Below are 14072 nucleotides of genomic sequence, written 5' to 3'. Positions count from 1 at the left end.
TTCCAGGGACCATTGATTTGCAGATTCAACTTTCTTGTCTGTCTTGTTAGAATGCATGCCAAGCATGATCACATCACATAATATATTTTTATTAATGTGCTCTGTTATTAATTGGAATGGTGCAAATTCAGTCTAGAAATACAATGTGTTCTGAAATACCAGCATGGATTCTCTCAAGACTGTTTGCAGAGTTGCTCTCAAAGGAGTTTACAGGAATTAGGCAACAATTAGCTACACAATGACCTTTATTGACTTCAGAGTGAATCAGTCTATTGACTTTCTAAAGGCTATCCTTGCTAAGTTTACATTCAGCTTATTTCAAGGTCTTTCTTGGTCTCTTGAACAATTTCACTGCTATATTTGGTCACTGAATTATTATTACAAGGCATTAATATAATGGACCTGTTATAGCATAAAATTAGAGAGGAAAAAAGCTTAGTAGGACATCTTGTCCATTTTCCTGTCAATAGATGAGTGTTTCTTAGAGTACATTCTTGAGTGCTGTGTCCATTCTACTTCTACATTCCTCAAGCAATAAGGCTGACACAATTACCCTTTGGACAATATTCCAGTGTAGCAGACATCACTGTTAAGGTTTTCCCTGACAGTAAGTCTAATTTTTTCTTTGCTCAGTTTCAGCCCATCATTCATAGTTTTGCCCCCTGGGTCCACGCTGAACAATTCCTCTTTCTCTTAGTTGATTAAGCCTTTCATTCATATAGTTGTAGATAGATATCTTGTCACCACATCCCAAGCCCTGAAACTCCTTTACACACTTAGACAGTTATACATAATAGGATTAATTCTCCCTTGCTTTTACACTTGTGCAAATGTGTTCTAAAATCTTACTGCATCGTATCTTTGTACTCTTTTTGCACAGGACTAGATGCTAATCTCCCACCAGGAAGTCTTCCTGGTGATGTTACAAATAGCCTCTGAGTTATGGCTGCAGGGTTATGTGACCAAGTCACCTGGTACTGGACTCCATGATAATATTAGTATTTTTCTACAAACTGGGGGTGGGAACCACATTGGGAGACAAAGGATTCCTGCCCTATGCAAAAACTATTTAAGGCAGGGAAGTGACATTATCAGGGTTCGTTCTTCATTGACTTCGCACCCAACAAGGAAGACTGCTAAAAACACCTGACAAAAGAACTGGGGGGAAGGACTGAACACAGGCTAGAGGATTTTCTAGTGTGTAAAAGGAATATCTGGAGTTTTTTTGAGCTGCAAGAAAGTCTCTGCAATCTGCCTAAAACATCATTTTGGATGAGAATTTGCTGCTTATAACCAATTTCTTTAGTATACTAAACTTAGATTGTGTGTTTGTTTCATTTGCTAGGTAATCAGCTTTGATCTGTTTGTTAGCCCTTATAATTACTTAAAATCTATCTTTTGTAGTTAATAAACTTATTTTGTTTTGTCTAAAACCAGTGTATGTGGAAATCATAACTTGCGTAGAAAGCTCTGTCTCTCTCTCTCCACATTGAGGGAGGGGCCAAATTTCATGAGTTTATGCTGTATAGTTCTCTGTCCAGCGCAAAATGGATAAATTTTGGTTTTACACTCTAGAAAAGATGTGCACTTGAGTAACTGGGCAACTCCTTAGCTGAGCTGTCCCATGCAGAGCTGATCTCAGCATCTGTGTGTATAGCTATAGCTTGGTGTGACCCTACTTGTATGTGTGCTGGTAAAGTGCAATCTGAAGCTTGAGGGAGGGTTTGGCTGGCTTGCCTCAGCAATACAGTGTAAAGGGAGCCCAGGCTGGTGGGTCAGGCGGGCTCAGTGGTACCTCAGTTCCAGGCGGCTAACCTGAAGATGTGGAGGAACCCGTCACAGGCATCTTTTATCTTCTATGTGGGAAAACATACAGCATTAGGAAGAGCCAAAGTCTATGTTCTGCAGTCTTAGAAAATCATCAAACATTATGTGCCAAGAGTATGGGGAGATTTTGGCAAACCAGTAAAGTGCCTGAATCACTATTGCTTATTGCTTAAAGTAGCCAAATCAGCAGTCCGTAAATTGGCCAGACAGCAGCCTTAGCTTAGCCAATGCAGGAGGGAAGGGTGTTTTGGGTGCCACAGAAAGGGCAGCTTGACCCCGCATCCTTCCTGCTAAGAATGTTGAAATTGCTGATACAGGGAAGTTGCATCTTATGCGGGGGTTAGGTTCTAAAATCAGCGCATAAGGCAAAAATCACGTATAGTCAAAATTACCCTTGAAAATCCCTTAAATCACCCATAAAGTACAGTATCCTGCACATGGTTTTCTGAATACAACCCTGTACAGTAATACTGTATGTATAAATGTATAATGTACATAGTAATATATTAAACAGTACATATGCAAAATATAATTTTACAGCATTTTTAATTACATAAAAGAGAGAGAGATGGAAGAATGAAGGAATAAAAAAGGAAAACATTAAACCTACCCATTCCATTCATCCTGGATATTCTTGTAGTCTACAACGACGATGATAATGGTGATATGATGACTGTGACAATGGTGATGCGACAGCAATGAATGATGACGATTAGTACAGCACCCGTATGATGATGAGACGATGAAGATGGGCGCTGTACACACTCCAATGATTAGTCTTCCTCTTCCCCAACAACACTACTGGGTGGTCATCAGGGCTTGATGTCGATCCAGGAGACAGAGGTGACGGAGAGCAAGTCATAGACAAAGTGGTTGGCTATGGTTCAGCACAGGAGTGGCGCAAGGGTTTTTGGCGCCCTAGGCACAGGGCTGACTCGCAGGTCCCGCGGCTCTGGTGGACCTCCCGCAGGCTCTCCTGCGGACAGTCCGCTGGTCCCACGGCTCTGGTGGACCTGCCGCAGGTGTCCCTGCGGATGCTCCACCGGAGCTGCGGGATCAGCGGACCGTCCGCAGGCACGCCTGCGGGAGGTCCACCGGAGCAGTCTGTCACACTCCCAAATCCTGGCACCCTAGGCGACCGCCTAGGTTGCCTAAATGGAAGCGCCAGCCCTGGTTCAGCACGAGAAGTTGATTGTGTACGCTCATCTGCTGCTGGTTGTTTTTTCTTGAAAAACATGGTGATTGGCAACTGTCGCTGTTGTTTCTTGATCAGCTCAAATATTTCTTAATACGGTCTCAAATCGTCTGTAATACTATGTGTGATTTTGAGGCTTTGCTCCATAGAGGGATCGTATTCAGAAATTAAATCATTCAGGTGTTTCACTGCTTGGAACACTTCAGCAAATTTATGAAGATTCCAACTTGCTGGCTCTTCCTGTTCGTTGTCATCATCTTCGTCTTCTGTAAACGATTTTATCAGTTCCTCTAACTCTTCATTAGTTAATGTTTCTCTATGGCTCTCAATTAATTCTTCAATTTCTTCCTCAAGGACATCAATGAAGCCATCACCACCCAGTTGCCTGGCCACTTGAACAATGTGTTTCACTTCTTTGATATCTCTTATATACTTGTGAGGGAATGGCTGACAACATTCTAGGAGGTTCAAGGAAAATGTAGTTCTCAGAAAGTTTGGAAAGTTCCATGAGAATCTACAAAGGTCCAGAACATTTGAGGAGGTTAGTGAAAAAATGAATCCAGAATACCTGAGACATTTTACTTCAAAAAATGTATTTTTCCTTTTGTCGCTAACAACAAAAACAGCACCCTGAGCCGGGCGTTCCCTCAAGCCCAGCACCCTTGACTGTCACCTGGGTCGCCTGCCCCTAAATCCGGCCCTGCTGATACCCCTTTGTCCACTAGCTGATGGATGCCAAAACAGCTTTCTGATTCTGCTTATATTTCCAAAACTCTATTGTAATCTGTTTCAAAAGCTGGAAAGGCTTCCTGGGGTTGCAGGTTCCATCCCCAACTATGCTCGTTAAATGGCCTCTCCTTTCCCTTTATTTAGCCTTATGGCTTTGTTCACCTATCCTGTACATATACTTTTCATTGTCTTCTGATGTATTACCTGGCTCAATTTACATTGGAGCCATGGGAAAAACGGACAAACCAATATTTCTTTGCCTAGGACAGGCTGGGCTTCTGCATTGCTTGCAAATCATCTTTTAAGAACATATTTCTAGCACACATCTATAATTCTCTATACACTGCCTAGTGCATACATCAGACAATAATAATAATAATTAGTGTGTTACTGATTTGCATATGATACTTTACATGACACCTTTTAAGATACAGACTATGACAGCAATATGTTGAGGCAACAGCCACAATAGGTTGAGACAACAGAGTCTCAGGCCTTGGAGCAACCAGGCCAAGTGGACTTGCCACCTCCTGACAGGAGTAGTGCTGATGTTGCAGGGGAGCCCTGAAGATCCAGACAATAGCGCTGACACCTCAAAGACTAGTTGAACATTGGTAGCAAGTTTAGTTATTAGGCTGGGTATAAGCATTTGTAATTGTGTTATATTAATGATTGGTTGTTCTAAGCATTAAATTTGGATTTGGAAGGGAAGATATGGTATTGGGGACTATGCCTTTAAGCACTGATCTTCCTAGACAGAGTTTGGGCAAGGCACTATGAAGCTCTTGTTGTTATTCACAGAAAGACACAGAATAAAGCAGATTTCTTGCAAGCATCTTAAGCACTGAAGCCCAGATCATCAGAGGTATTTATACTCCTAACTCTTGGGAAGTTACGAGTCTAAACACCTATTGAGGAGTGGGGCCTGAATGATCATTGAGCACCACAGGGGTAACTATACCTGACATCAATCCTGGGCAAAATAACAGAAAAGCTGATTTGGGATTCAATCTATAAAGAATTGAAGGATAGGAATATAATTAGTGCCAGTCAACATGGGTTTATGGAATAGGTCTTGTGAAACAAATCTGATTTCATTTTTTGATATCAATGATTAAAAGTTCGATTGATAAAAATAATTATGAAGATGCAACAGATTTTTGTGAGGCATTTGACATAGTACTACATGCCTTTCTGATCTGAAGATTTAGCGCCATATAATATCAAAGTGCATATTAAATGGATTCAGAACTGGCTAATTGTCAGAACTCAAAAAGTAGCAGTCAATAGGGAATCATCAAACGAGGTTTTGCAAGGATTGGTATAACCCTGATGCTATTCAACATTTTCACTAATAAAATGTTTGATGACACAAAGATTAATGGAGTGATAAAATAATGATGGAGACAGAGAAGTCATACAAATGGTCTGGATCATTTGGTAAGCACCCATCGGGCCCATTCAAACAAAATGTATTTCAGTACAGTCAAATGCAAAGGTATACATCTAGGATTAAGAAATGCAGGTCATATCTAGAGGATAGTGGACTCTTATCCTGGAAAGCAGTGATTGTGACAAGGATTTAGGGGTCCCAGGGGACATACAACCCAATATGAGCTCTCAGTGCAATGCTGTGGCAAAAACGGCTAATGAGATCCTTATAAACAGGGGAGTAGCGAACAGGAGTAGGCAGGTGATTTTACTTCTGTAAACAACATTGCTGAGACCAATACCAGAATATTGCAGACAATTCTGGTGTCCATATTTTGAAAAGAATCTAGAAAACTTGAATAATCTGCAGAAAAGAGACACAAAAGTGGTTCAGGGCCAGAAAAAAAAATGCCTTTCTGCGAGAGATATAAGGAGCTAAATCAGTTTAGTTGTCAAAAAGATTGAGAGGTGAACTGATTACAGTGTATAAGTACTTTAATGGAAAGAAAATACTGAAGACTGAAGGGCTCTTTATTCTAGTGAAGAAAGGCACAAGAATCACCAATAGGCTGACAAATTCAAATTAGAAATTAGGCACAATTATTTAACAGTGATGGTGATTAACCATTGGAACTAACTACAGTACTACAAGTAGTGGTAGATTCTCCATATCTTGGAGTCTTCAAATCAAAACTAGATGGCTTTCAGAAATATATGCTTTAGCCAAACCCAACTTATGCTTCAGTCAAACATAAGTTATTGAGCTCAATACAGGGATAACTGGGTGAAATTTAATGGCCTATGATATATGGGAGGTCAGACTATTGATGTAATGGTCCCTTCTGACCTCAGAATTTATGAATTTATGAATCTTCACTAGGTCCCTCCTCATGAAGGGCAATCTACCAGGGCATGCACCCAGAAAGACCTGCTGGAGAACACAGACACCATTACAAGATCATATAAATGCAAGAGGTAACAGTATGAACTGTAATGGCCAAAAGTTATTCATTTCCTCCCTTATTCCTAACAAGTAGTACCATCCAGAAGATACCAATTACTTTCCTTATATTATAACTGTAAATTCAGATTATAATATCTATGTACAATCTAAAAGATTAACAAATTTTATTGGTACAAGGATGCCAAAGGGTGCAAGTTGCAGTTACTCTCTGGCTACTCCCTGGCATTACACCTGGCAGTAGATTGCTCTACCATTTTGTCAGTCTCTGGCTAGCACTCCATATAGGCACTGGGGTGTTATTTTAGTCCTTAAAAACATAAATGAGCAACCTGACTGGCTCCCAAACCAAGCAATATTCAAATGTAGCCTCTTCCTCAAAAAAACAAGTATTGTCACAGATGTTCAGCCCCTTTAATAATCAGGCCTCTTTAAAGTGTCTGAAGTTAGCCACCTAAAAATAAAAGTTCCCAAAAGCACTAGTATCTTTTGAAAACTCAGGTCTGTATCTGCAGCGTTAAAGTTTGGGAATAAACCATAGATGTGGATAGGACCATAAGAATTGCCCTACCAGATCAGACACAAGGTGCATCTAGTCCAGTATCCTATCTCTGACAGTAATCAGTATCAGATGCTTCAGAGGAAGGTGTAAGAACCCTGCAGTTAACAGATGTAGGATAAGCTAAGACCCACATTAGGTCTCATCCTGATATCAAATGATTAGACATTGTTAAGCTCTGAAGCATGAGGTTTAATAGCCCTCTGAACATTTTATCATTAATTATGATAATTCTCAATATTCTTGATAGCAATACAAGTGTCCAGTTCCTTTTTAAATTTTGCTAAATTCAATAACATCCTGTGGCAATGAGTTCCTAGCCCAATTATTTGTTGTGTGAAATATTATTTCCCTTTTTTTGTGTCAGTTGTGAATTTTGTCATATTTTAAGTTCACTGAACATCCCCTTGTTCTTGTGTTATGAGACAGGAAGAATAGAAATTCCTGATCTCTTCCCTATACAATTCATCTTGTGAGGGTGCTATGCTGATTCTATACAAATAGGGGAACAGTATCAGATTTAAATAACACTTAGTCCTGCCTTGAGTGTAGGGGACTGGACAAGATGACCTCTCGAGGTCCCTTCCACTTCTGTGATTCTATTTGCATAGAATGAGCTTGATTCTGAGCTTGTAAGCGGTAACCAAGAAATTACACTGTATAAAAAGAGGATGCAATTGTAGTGTAATTGCCATTGATTCTACAGTAGGGTAAAAACATTCAGATAAGGGCATCTAGGGGGGGAAACAAAGCTAAAAGGGTATAAAAATGTGGAAGGGGACAAAATCTATACAAGGGTAAGAACAAAGTTTGAACTGAATATAACCAATACAGTTTTGTCTTTCTAATATACACAGACTGAAACAATAGCTTTGAGAGGTGTGAATTGTAGGAATGACCCCGGGCCCACAGGCCTGGGTGCCCCTTTAATTGGGGCATTTTGTTCTTGCTTGCAAGCTGGGCACACCCGCTTTGCTTATCGCAGGAACTTGGCCTTCCTCCATCCTCCCCCCTTGCTTTCACACAGGCGGCCTCGTCTGCACCTGGAAGTGTTTTGTAGCTTCCCTCTTCTGCAGTTTCTCATACTGACTACTGTGTTTGCAGCTGGGGATGTTTTGTAGTTTGCTATGCTTTTGAGCTCGTGATGGAAGATTTTTGTAGGAAATTTTGAATTGTGCTGTGCATTTGCGCATGTGTAATCTTAGATAATAGAAGAGGCAGGTGAACTCAGAAAAGCAGCTTTTGCCTCCTCGGATTTCTACAACTTGGTGTCAAGTCTTTCCTTCATCTGGCGCCCAACGTGGGGCCCGAGCAACTTGGAACAGACAGAGGCCTTAGGCGGTGACCTGAGGGCCTTTCGCTCACCACGCCGGCAAGGGTTACAGACGCGTCATTCATCCGACTCTTGGATCCCGGTGAGTATGGGAGCTTCCCTATCAGCAACGCAGCTAAAACATAGGGATGACTTGTCTATTTGCTCCAGAAGGCTCATCATAAATGCAGTGTTAAAGAGCTTTCTGCTATGCTTCAGCTTATAGGGGAACAATGTCCTTGGTATCCGGAGGGCGGGACCCTCCGATTATCAGACTGGGAAAAAATTGGCTATACGTTGCATGCTGAACCTAGGGCACCAATTGCGGTGCTGCACTCCTGGCACATCTCTGCAGGGATGCGGTGGAGCACTTTGCCCCTCCAGAGGCTCAATCGTTGCTTGAATGTAGTCTCCAGCAGCCTTGCCTACTATTTTCCCCTCTGCACCTGTTCCTAAGCCTACTATTCTCCCCTCTGCACCTGTTCCTAAGCCTAATGGTAACCCCCCTGTACCTGCCCCGTGCCTCTCACGGAACATAACCCCTTTGTTCCTCAATGCCCAGGGCCACCTTTGCCAGTTCCCGTGACACTGGCACCTTCCTGTAAGGCACCGCAGCAAACTGCTATTCAAAAGATGGTGGCTGCAGCTAAGTCGTCCCCTGATTTATCAGCCTCAGAATTAGCTGACCTGACGGCTGTATGCCCTGTGACCTGGGTTGCAGGGGACTTGGACGTGGACGGTAATCCTACCGTTATTGGCACCTGGGCTGCACTACCCTTTTTGTTGTGAGAGAGAGATTCGTAAGGCCATTAATGAGTTTGGGTTTAACCAGTACCTATGTTAAGGGACTTATTGAGGGTCTAGGAACTGGTTTATGCTCTGGTACCTGATGATTGGAAATTACTTATGAGAATGTTGCTCATCCTGGTCAGTATGTGACCTGGCTGAGTGAGTTTCGTCAGATGGCTGAGTATCAGGCTCAGATCCCAGCCCATGTTAACTGGGGGCTGTTGTTTGATCATTTAGCTGGAGAAGGAGAGAGGGTCAGAGAGGCAGGATCAGCCTCCCAGGCTCCCACGGCCTCTTCCCCCAGACCCAGGGATAAAAAGGGGCGTTCCCTCTGCAATCCGATCCCACGGAGCAGCCAAGCCAGTGAATCAGCTACGGCTGCTACGGCAGGCAGCGCTGGGTTGGATTTGATTAGCAGCAGAACACAGATTTCACTCTCCCTGGTGAAGTACATGTAGTTGAAACACAGGCTAAAGGACCTCTTCCGGCAGGAATGGTAGGTCTTGTACTCCCACGATCCATGCGGGTCGAAAGGGATTTTTTTGTAATCCAGAGGTAATTGATGCAGACTATCAGGGATTATCAAGGTGCAAGTTTGGACAAACCTCCCTCAGACGCTGCCCAAGGATCAATCTATTGCTCAGCTCATTTTAGTGCCTTATTCAGTTCCTGGAGCGGTACAGCAGGAAAGAGGGGATGCCGGCTTTGGTTCTACCTTGATAGGACTGACCGCCACGGTCACTGGCACCCGGCCTACGTTGGCATTAAATGTGAATGGTCGCGTTTTCCTTGGTCTTCTTGACACAGGAGCCGACGTGACTGTCATTCGCCTGCAGGAGTGGCCGTCTTCCTGGCCCTCTGAGCCACAAAAGAGTTGTGGGGCGTAGGAGGGAATCAGGCAGCAAGGCGAAGTCTCTCCTGGCTTTCAGTGTACTCAAAGAGAAGGTAGTAGCGACTGTATGTCCATTTATAATGCACCTGCCCATTAATATTTGGGGCAGAGATTTGTTGGAGAAACTTGAATGCACCATATGAATTAAAATTTGTAGTCATGGGAACCGCGTTGCCTCTTACGTGGTTATCAACAAATCCTGTATGGGGTGGGAGCAGTGGCCGCTACCTAGAGAGAAATTGGGACATTTGCATGCCTTAGTTGCAGAGCAGCTTGCAGCAGGGCATATAGAGTATTCCACTAGCCCCTGGAATACACCGTTTTTGTAATACAGAAAAAGTCAGGAGGGTGGAGATTATTGCATGATTTAAGGGAAATTAACAAATGTATTCAGCCCATGGGCCTCTTCAGTTTGGTCTCCCAAATCCTAATTTGATTCCTAATTCTTATCAAATGTGTGTTATTGATCTTAAGGATTGTTTTTTTACAATTCCCTTGCTAAAGCAGACAGGGAAAATTTGCATTTACTGTGCCGGTCTATAATCATGCCCAACCGACACAACGGTATCAATGGAAGGTTTTGCCCCAGGGTATGCTAAATTCACCAACGCTATGTCAACATTTTGTTGATCTGGCTTTGCGCGATTTTCGTGTAACACACCCGGAGTTAGAGATTTATCATTATATGGATGACATTTTGCTGGCTGGAGTTGTTGTTGATGACCTTGTTTTACAGGCATTAGAACAACACTTGCGTTTGTTTGGCCTCATAGTTGCCCCAGAGAAGGTTCAAAGGGAAGCACCGTTTTTATATTTAGGGCATAAAATGCTTTCCACTTATGCCTCTCCGCGCAGCCCTGAAGTGAATAATTCCCACACCCCTGACACTGGTGGAGTTGCAACGAATTATAGGGCACCTAAATTGGATTAGGCCTTTTTTAAATTGCCCAAATTGTTACAACCTCTGTTTCAGCTATTGAAAGGACCCAAACATCCAACTGATGTGATTCAAATTACTCCAGCTCTTACAGCTTGTGTTGATAAGTTGAATGTGGCTTTAGCCGATGTATTTGTTGATCGGCCTCCAAGCTTTGGCCCTTTAAATTTAGCTCTGTTACAGACTGCCCACACCCTACAGGGTGTTATATGTTGATAAGGAAAAAACTTCTGTGTATATTATTGAATGGATTGTATTTGCCTTCGACCCCCCCACGGAATATATACCCATATATGGATGCCTTGGCCGATTTGCTTCGTAAAGCTCGGCATCGAGCTTTGCAGTTAATTGGGTTTGATCTTTTTAAGGTCTGTCTTCCAATCACCCGGGACGAATTTCACCATTTACAGCAACATTCCTTGTTTGGCAAATGGCCTTTTGTGATTATGTAGGAGAAATTGCATATAATTCCCCTAAGGATCCTCGTTTAGTAATTGTACAACAGGTTCCACTTACACTCAAATCCAAGCTTTCCCCTGTACCCTTACAAGCCATTACAGTATTTACTGATGGTTCCCCCACCCGTGGGGTTGTAGCCTACCGGCACCCTGATACTAATGCATGGCAGACTCGGTTTACCCTGCTCAAAAGTCAGCCCAACGATCAGAGATTGCAGCAGTCATTTTGGCTTTTCGGCTTTTTTGTGATCAACCATTTAATTTGGTTCCAGTTGATACTGTTTATGTTTATCAGTTGCTGGATCACCTTCCACATTCCTTATTAACCCCTCACTTGGATGCTGATTTGTTGTCTCTGTTCCTTACCTTTGCAATACTTATTATCTCGACGACATCATTTGGTGTTTGTCTGTCATGTCAGAAGCCACACCGCTCTGCCAGACATGCTCACCCAAGGCAATGCTTATGCTGATTCAGCCCTTAAACGACTACTCGGATGCATTCCTTGTTTTCTGATCCTATTGATAGTCACGCCTTTTTTCATCAATCTGCTAAGGTTTTGGCTAAGCAGTTTAATTTGCCGCTTTCTCAAGCTCAGCAAAATGTGTCCGGTCTTGCCCTCACTGTGCCATGATTCCTGTTGCCTTCCCTCACGCGGTTAATCCCAGAGGGACAGAGGCTAACCAGTTGTGGCAGATGGATGTCACAATGGTCCCTTTTTTAAGCCGTGTAATATGTTCATTTAACTGTTGATACCTTTTCAGGATTTATCTGGGCTACAGCCCAGCGCGGTGCAACGGCGACCCAGGTTAGCAATCACGTTCTGCACTGTATTGCAGTCATGGGGAGACCGAAGAAATTGAAAACTGATAATGCTCCTGCTTATGTTTCTCGACAATTTTCGGATTTTTGTTCTCAATGGCAAATTCAATTGTCACATGGTATTCCCTATAATTCTACAGGCCAGGCTATTGTGGAACGGGCTAACCGCTCCTTCAAGACACTTTTGGAAAAACAAAGTAAAACAGGGGAAATCCTAGGACCGTAAGGGAGGTACAGCAGAAATTATATATTTTGTTATTTACTTTAAATTATTTAACCTTGAATTCAGATTCTTACTGCCCTGCAGATCGCCATTTTAAAGCTTCAGTGCCCATGGAACGACCCTTGGTATATTATCGACAGCTGCCAGACCCTGAGTGGAAGGGCCCAGTGCCGCTTATAACATGGGGACGAGGGTATGTTTCTGTTTCCACTGATACAGGTCCAGTGTGGGTACCAGCACGGTGCGTGAAACCAGCGGTGAGGCATGGCGTGGCACCAAGGCCTGAACAATCCGATCCCGAACTTCCAACTGACATTGGGGGAGGAGACTCAGAGACCGCGCCTGACCAGGCGCCGGCAGCGACCTGAATCACCTGCATGCCGTCCAGTGACTTTGGGTGGCTACCTGATTTAACTTGGCTGAGAACAGCCTTTGGATATTGCATAATTGGGCTTGCTGGACTTGTGAGCTGTTGCTGTTTTATTCAGTGCTTTCCTTCCTTATATCAATGCTGTATAGCTACTTGGTCCTCAACGGCCAAAGCTATAAGGCTGTCTGCTGACGACGTGGCACGTCTTGAGAAACAGTTGCGTGGGTACCGTGACCCGCAGTTATTTAGAATGAAAGAAGGGGGGATGTAGGAATGACCCCGGGCCCACAGGCCTGGGTGCCCCTTTAATTGGGGCATTTTGTTCTTGCTTGCAAGCTGGGCACACCCGCTTGCTTATCGCAGGAACTTGGCCTTCCTCCATCCTCCCCCCTTGCTTTCACACAGGCGGCCTCGTCTGCACCTGGCAGTGTTTTGTAGCTTCCCTCTTCTGCAGTTTCTCACACTGACTACTGTGTTTGCAGCTGGGGATGTTTTGTTTAGTTTGCTATGCTTTTGAGCTCGTGATGGAAGATTTTTGTAGGAAATTTTGATTGTGCTGTGCATTTGCGCATGTGTAATCTTAGATAATAAAAGAGGCAGGTGAACTCAGAAAAGCAGCTTTTGCCTCCTCGGATTTCTACAACTTGGTGTCAAGTCTTTCCTTCAGTGAATGTCCCCTATTCATCTCAATGGATTGCTAACTCTGAAACCCAAGGGTGACAATCAAAATCCCAACATTGTTTGTTATTTTACTACATGTAATTTTAGTAGAAACATCCATCTAATGTGTTTATCTCGAATCCCAAACTGCCTCACATATCTTCCAAGGTTCCAAAAGCCTCAACAGTCTCCCACCCAGGTGCCAAGACTCCAAGCTCCCCTATCAAACAACCTATGCCGTTAAAAACTGAAAGGGTGGAGATGGCATAAAATAAATTGAATTTAAGATTAAAATAAAATATACAGTTGATATTCTATGTATTCCATATTCACTTTGAAAGCTTACATTCAAATTTATGTTGCAGAGAAGACAAAATGGCTTTTTCTAGAACTTGCCTGTTTTAACAGGAATAGTTTCTAATCTAATACATCCTCAACTGAATTTTTGGTGGTTTCTTGTACTGCGAGGTCATTTTTAGCACAATATGGCACCTGTAAGTGGAAACAGTAATACACCATATGAGATCTGACACAGTCATATTTTTCTGCCTCTTTTCCCTCTCATTAATCATTGACAGATATCTGGAAGGATTTGCCATTTTCTGATAAGCAAGAACATGTTAGCCAAAACACATTGCTGTTTACAGAGCACTGGAAACATCCCCACACTGCTAAGCTGAGAGTCATCCCCAGAAGACACTTTTATTGTAAACCTGTCAAATTGTCTTATGCTGCAGTAGCAACAACAATGTAAGCAGATGCACTGCAACAAAAGATGTAGTAGTGCTAAACACCATCATGAGTCTCTAGAAAGTCATACAAGCAGGAAGCTTTAGGAGAATAATTTCTCTTCTGCACATATACTACTACCTTGCATTTCCCCTTGTGATCATGACATATAAAAGGT

At 42.8% G+C, this 14072-nt stretch overlaps 1 long non-coding RNA gene across 1 annotated transcript; it reads left to right on the top strand.

The window, feature by feature from the left end:
* The first annotated feature begins 7595 nt into the window (after window positions 1–7595).
* LOC142046363 (uncharacterized) lies at window positions 7596–13148 on the top strand. The gene is made up of 2 exons (XR_012655295.1): window positions 7596–8117; window positions 9611–13148. It is a non-coding gene; the product is annotated as an uncharacterized LOC142046363 (long non-coding RNA).
* Window positions 13149–14072: the final 924 nt, after the last annotated feature.

Source organism: Chelonoidis abingdonii, chromosome 1 (genome assembly GCF_003597395.2).
Source record: "Chelonoidis abingdonii isolate Lonesome George chromosome 1, CheloAbing_2.0, whole genome shotgun sequence".
NCBI lineage: Eukaryota > Metazoa > Chordata > Testudines > Testudinidae > Chelonoidis > Chelonoidis abingdonii.
Note: the sequence above shows the minus strand (reverse complement) of the source record. Positions and strands in the feature narration are given on the sequence as shown.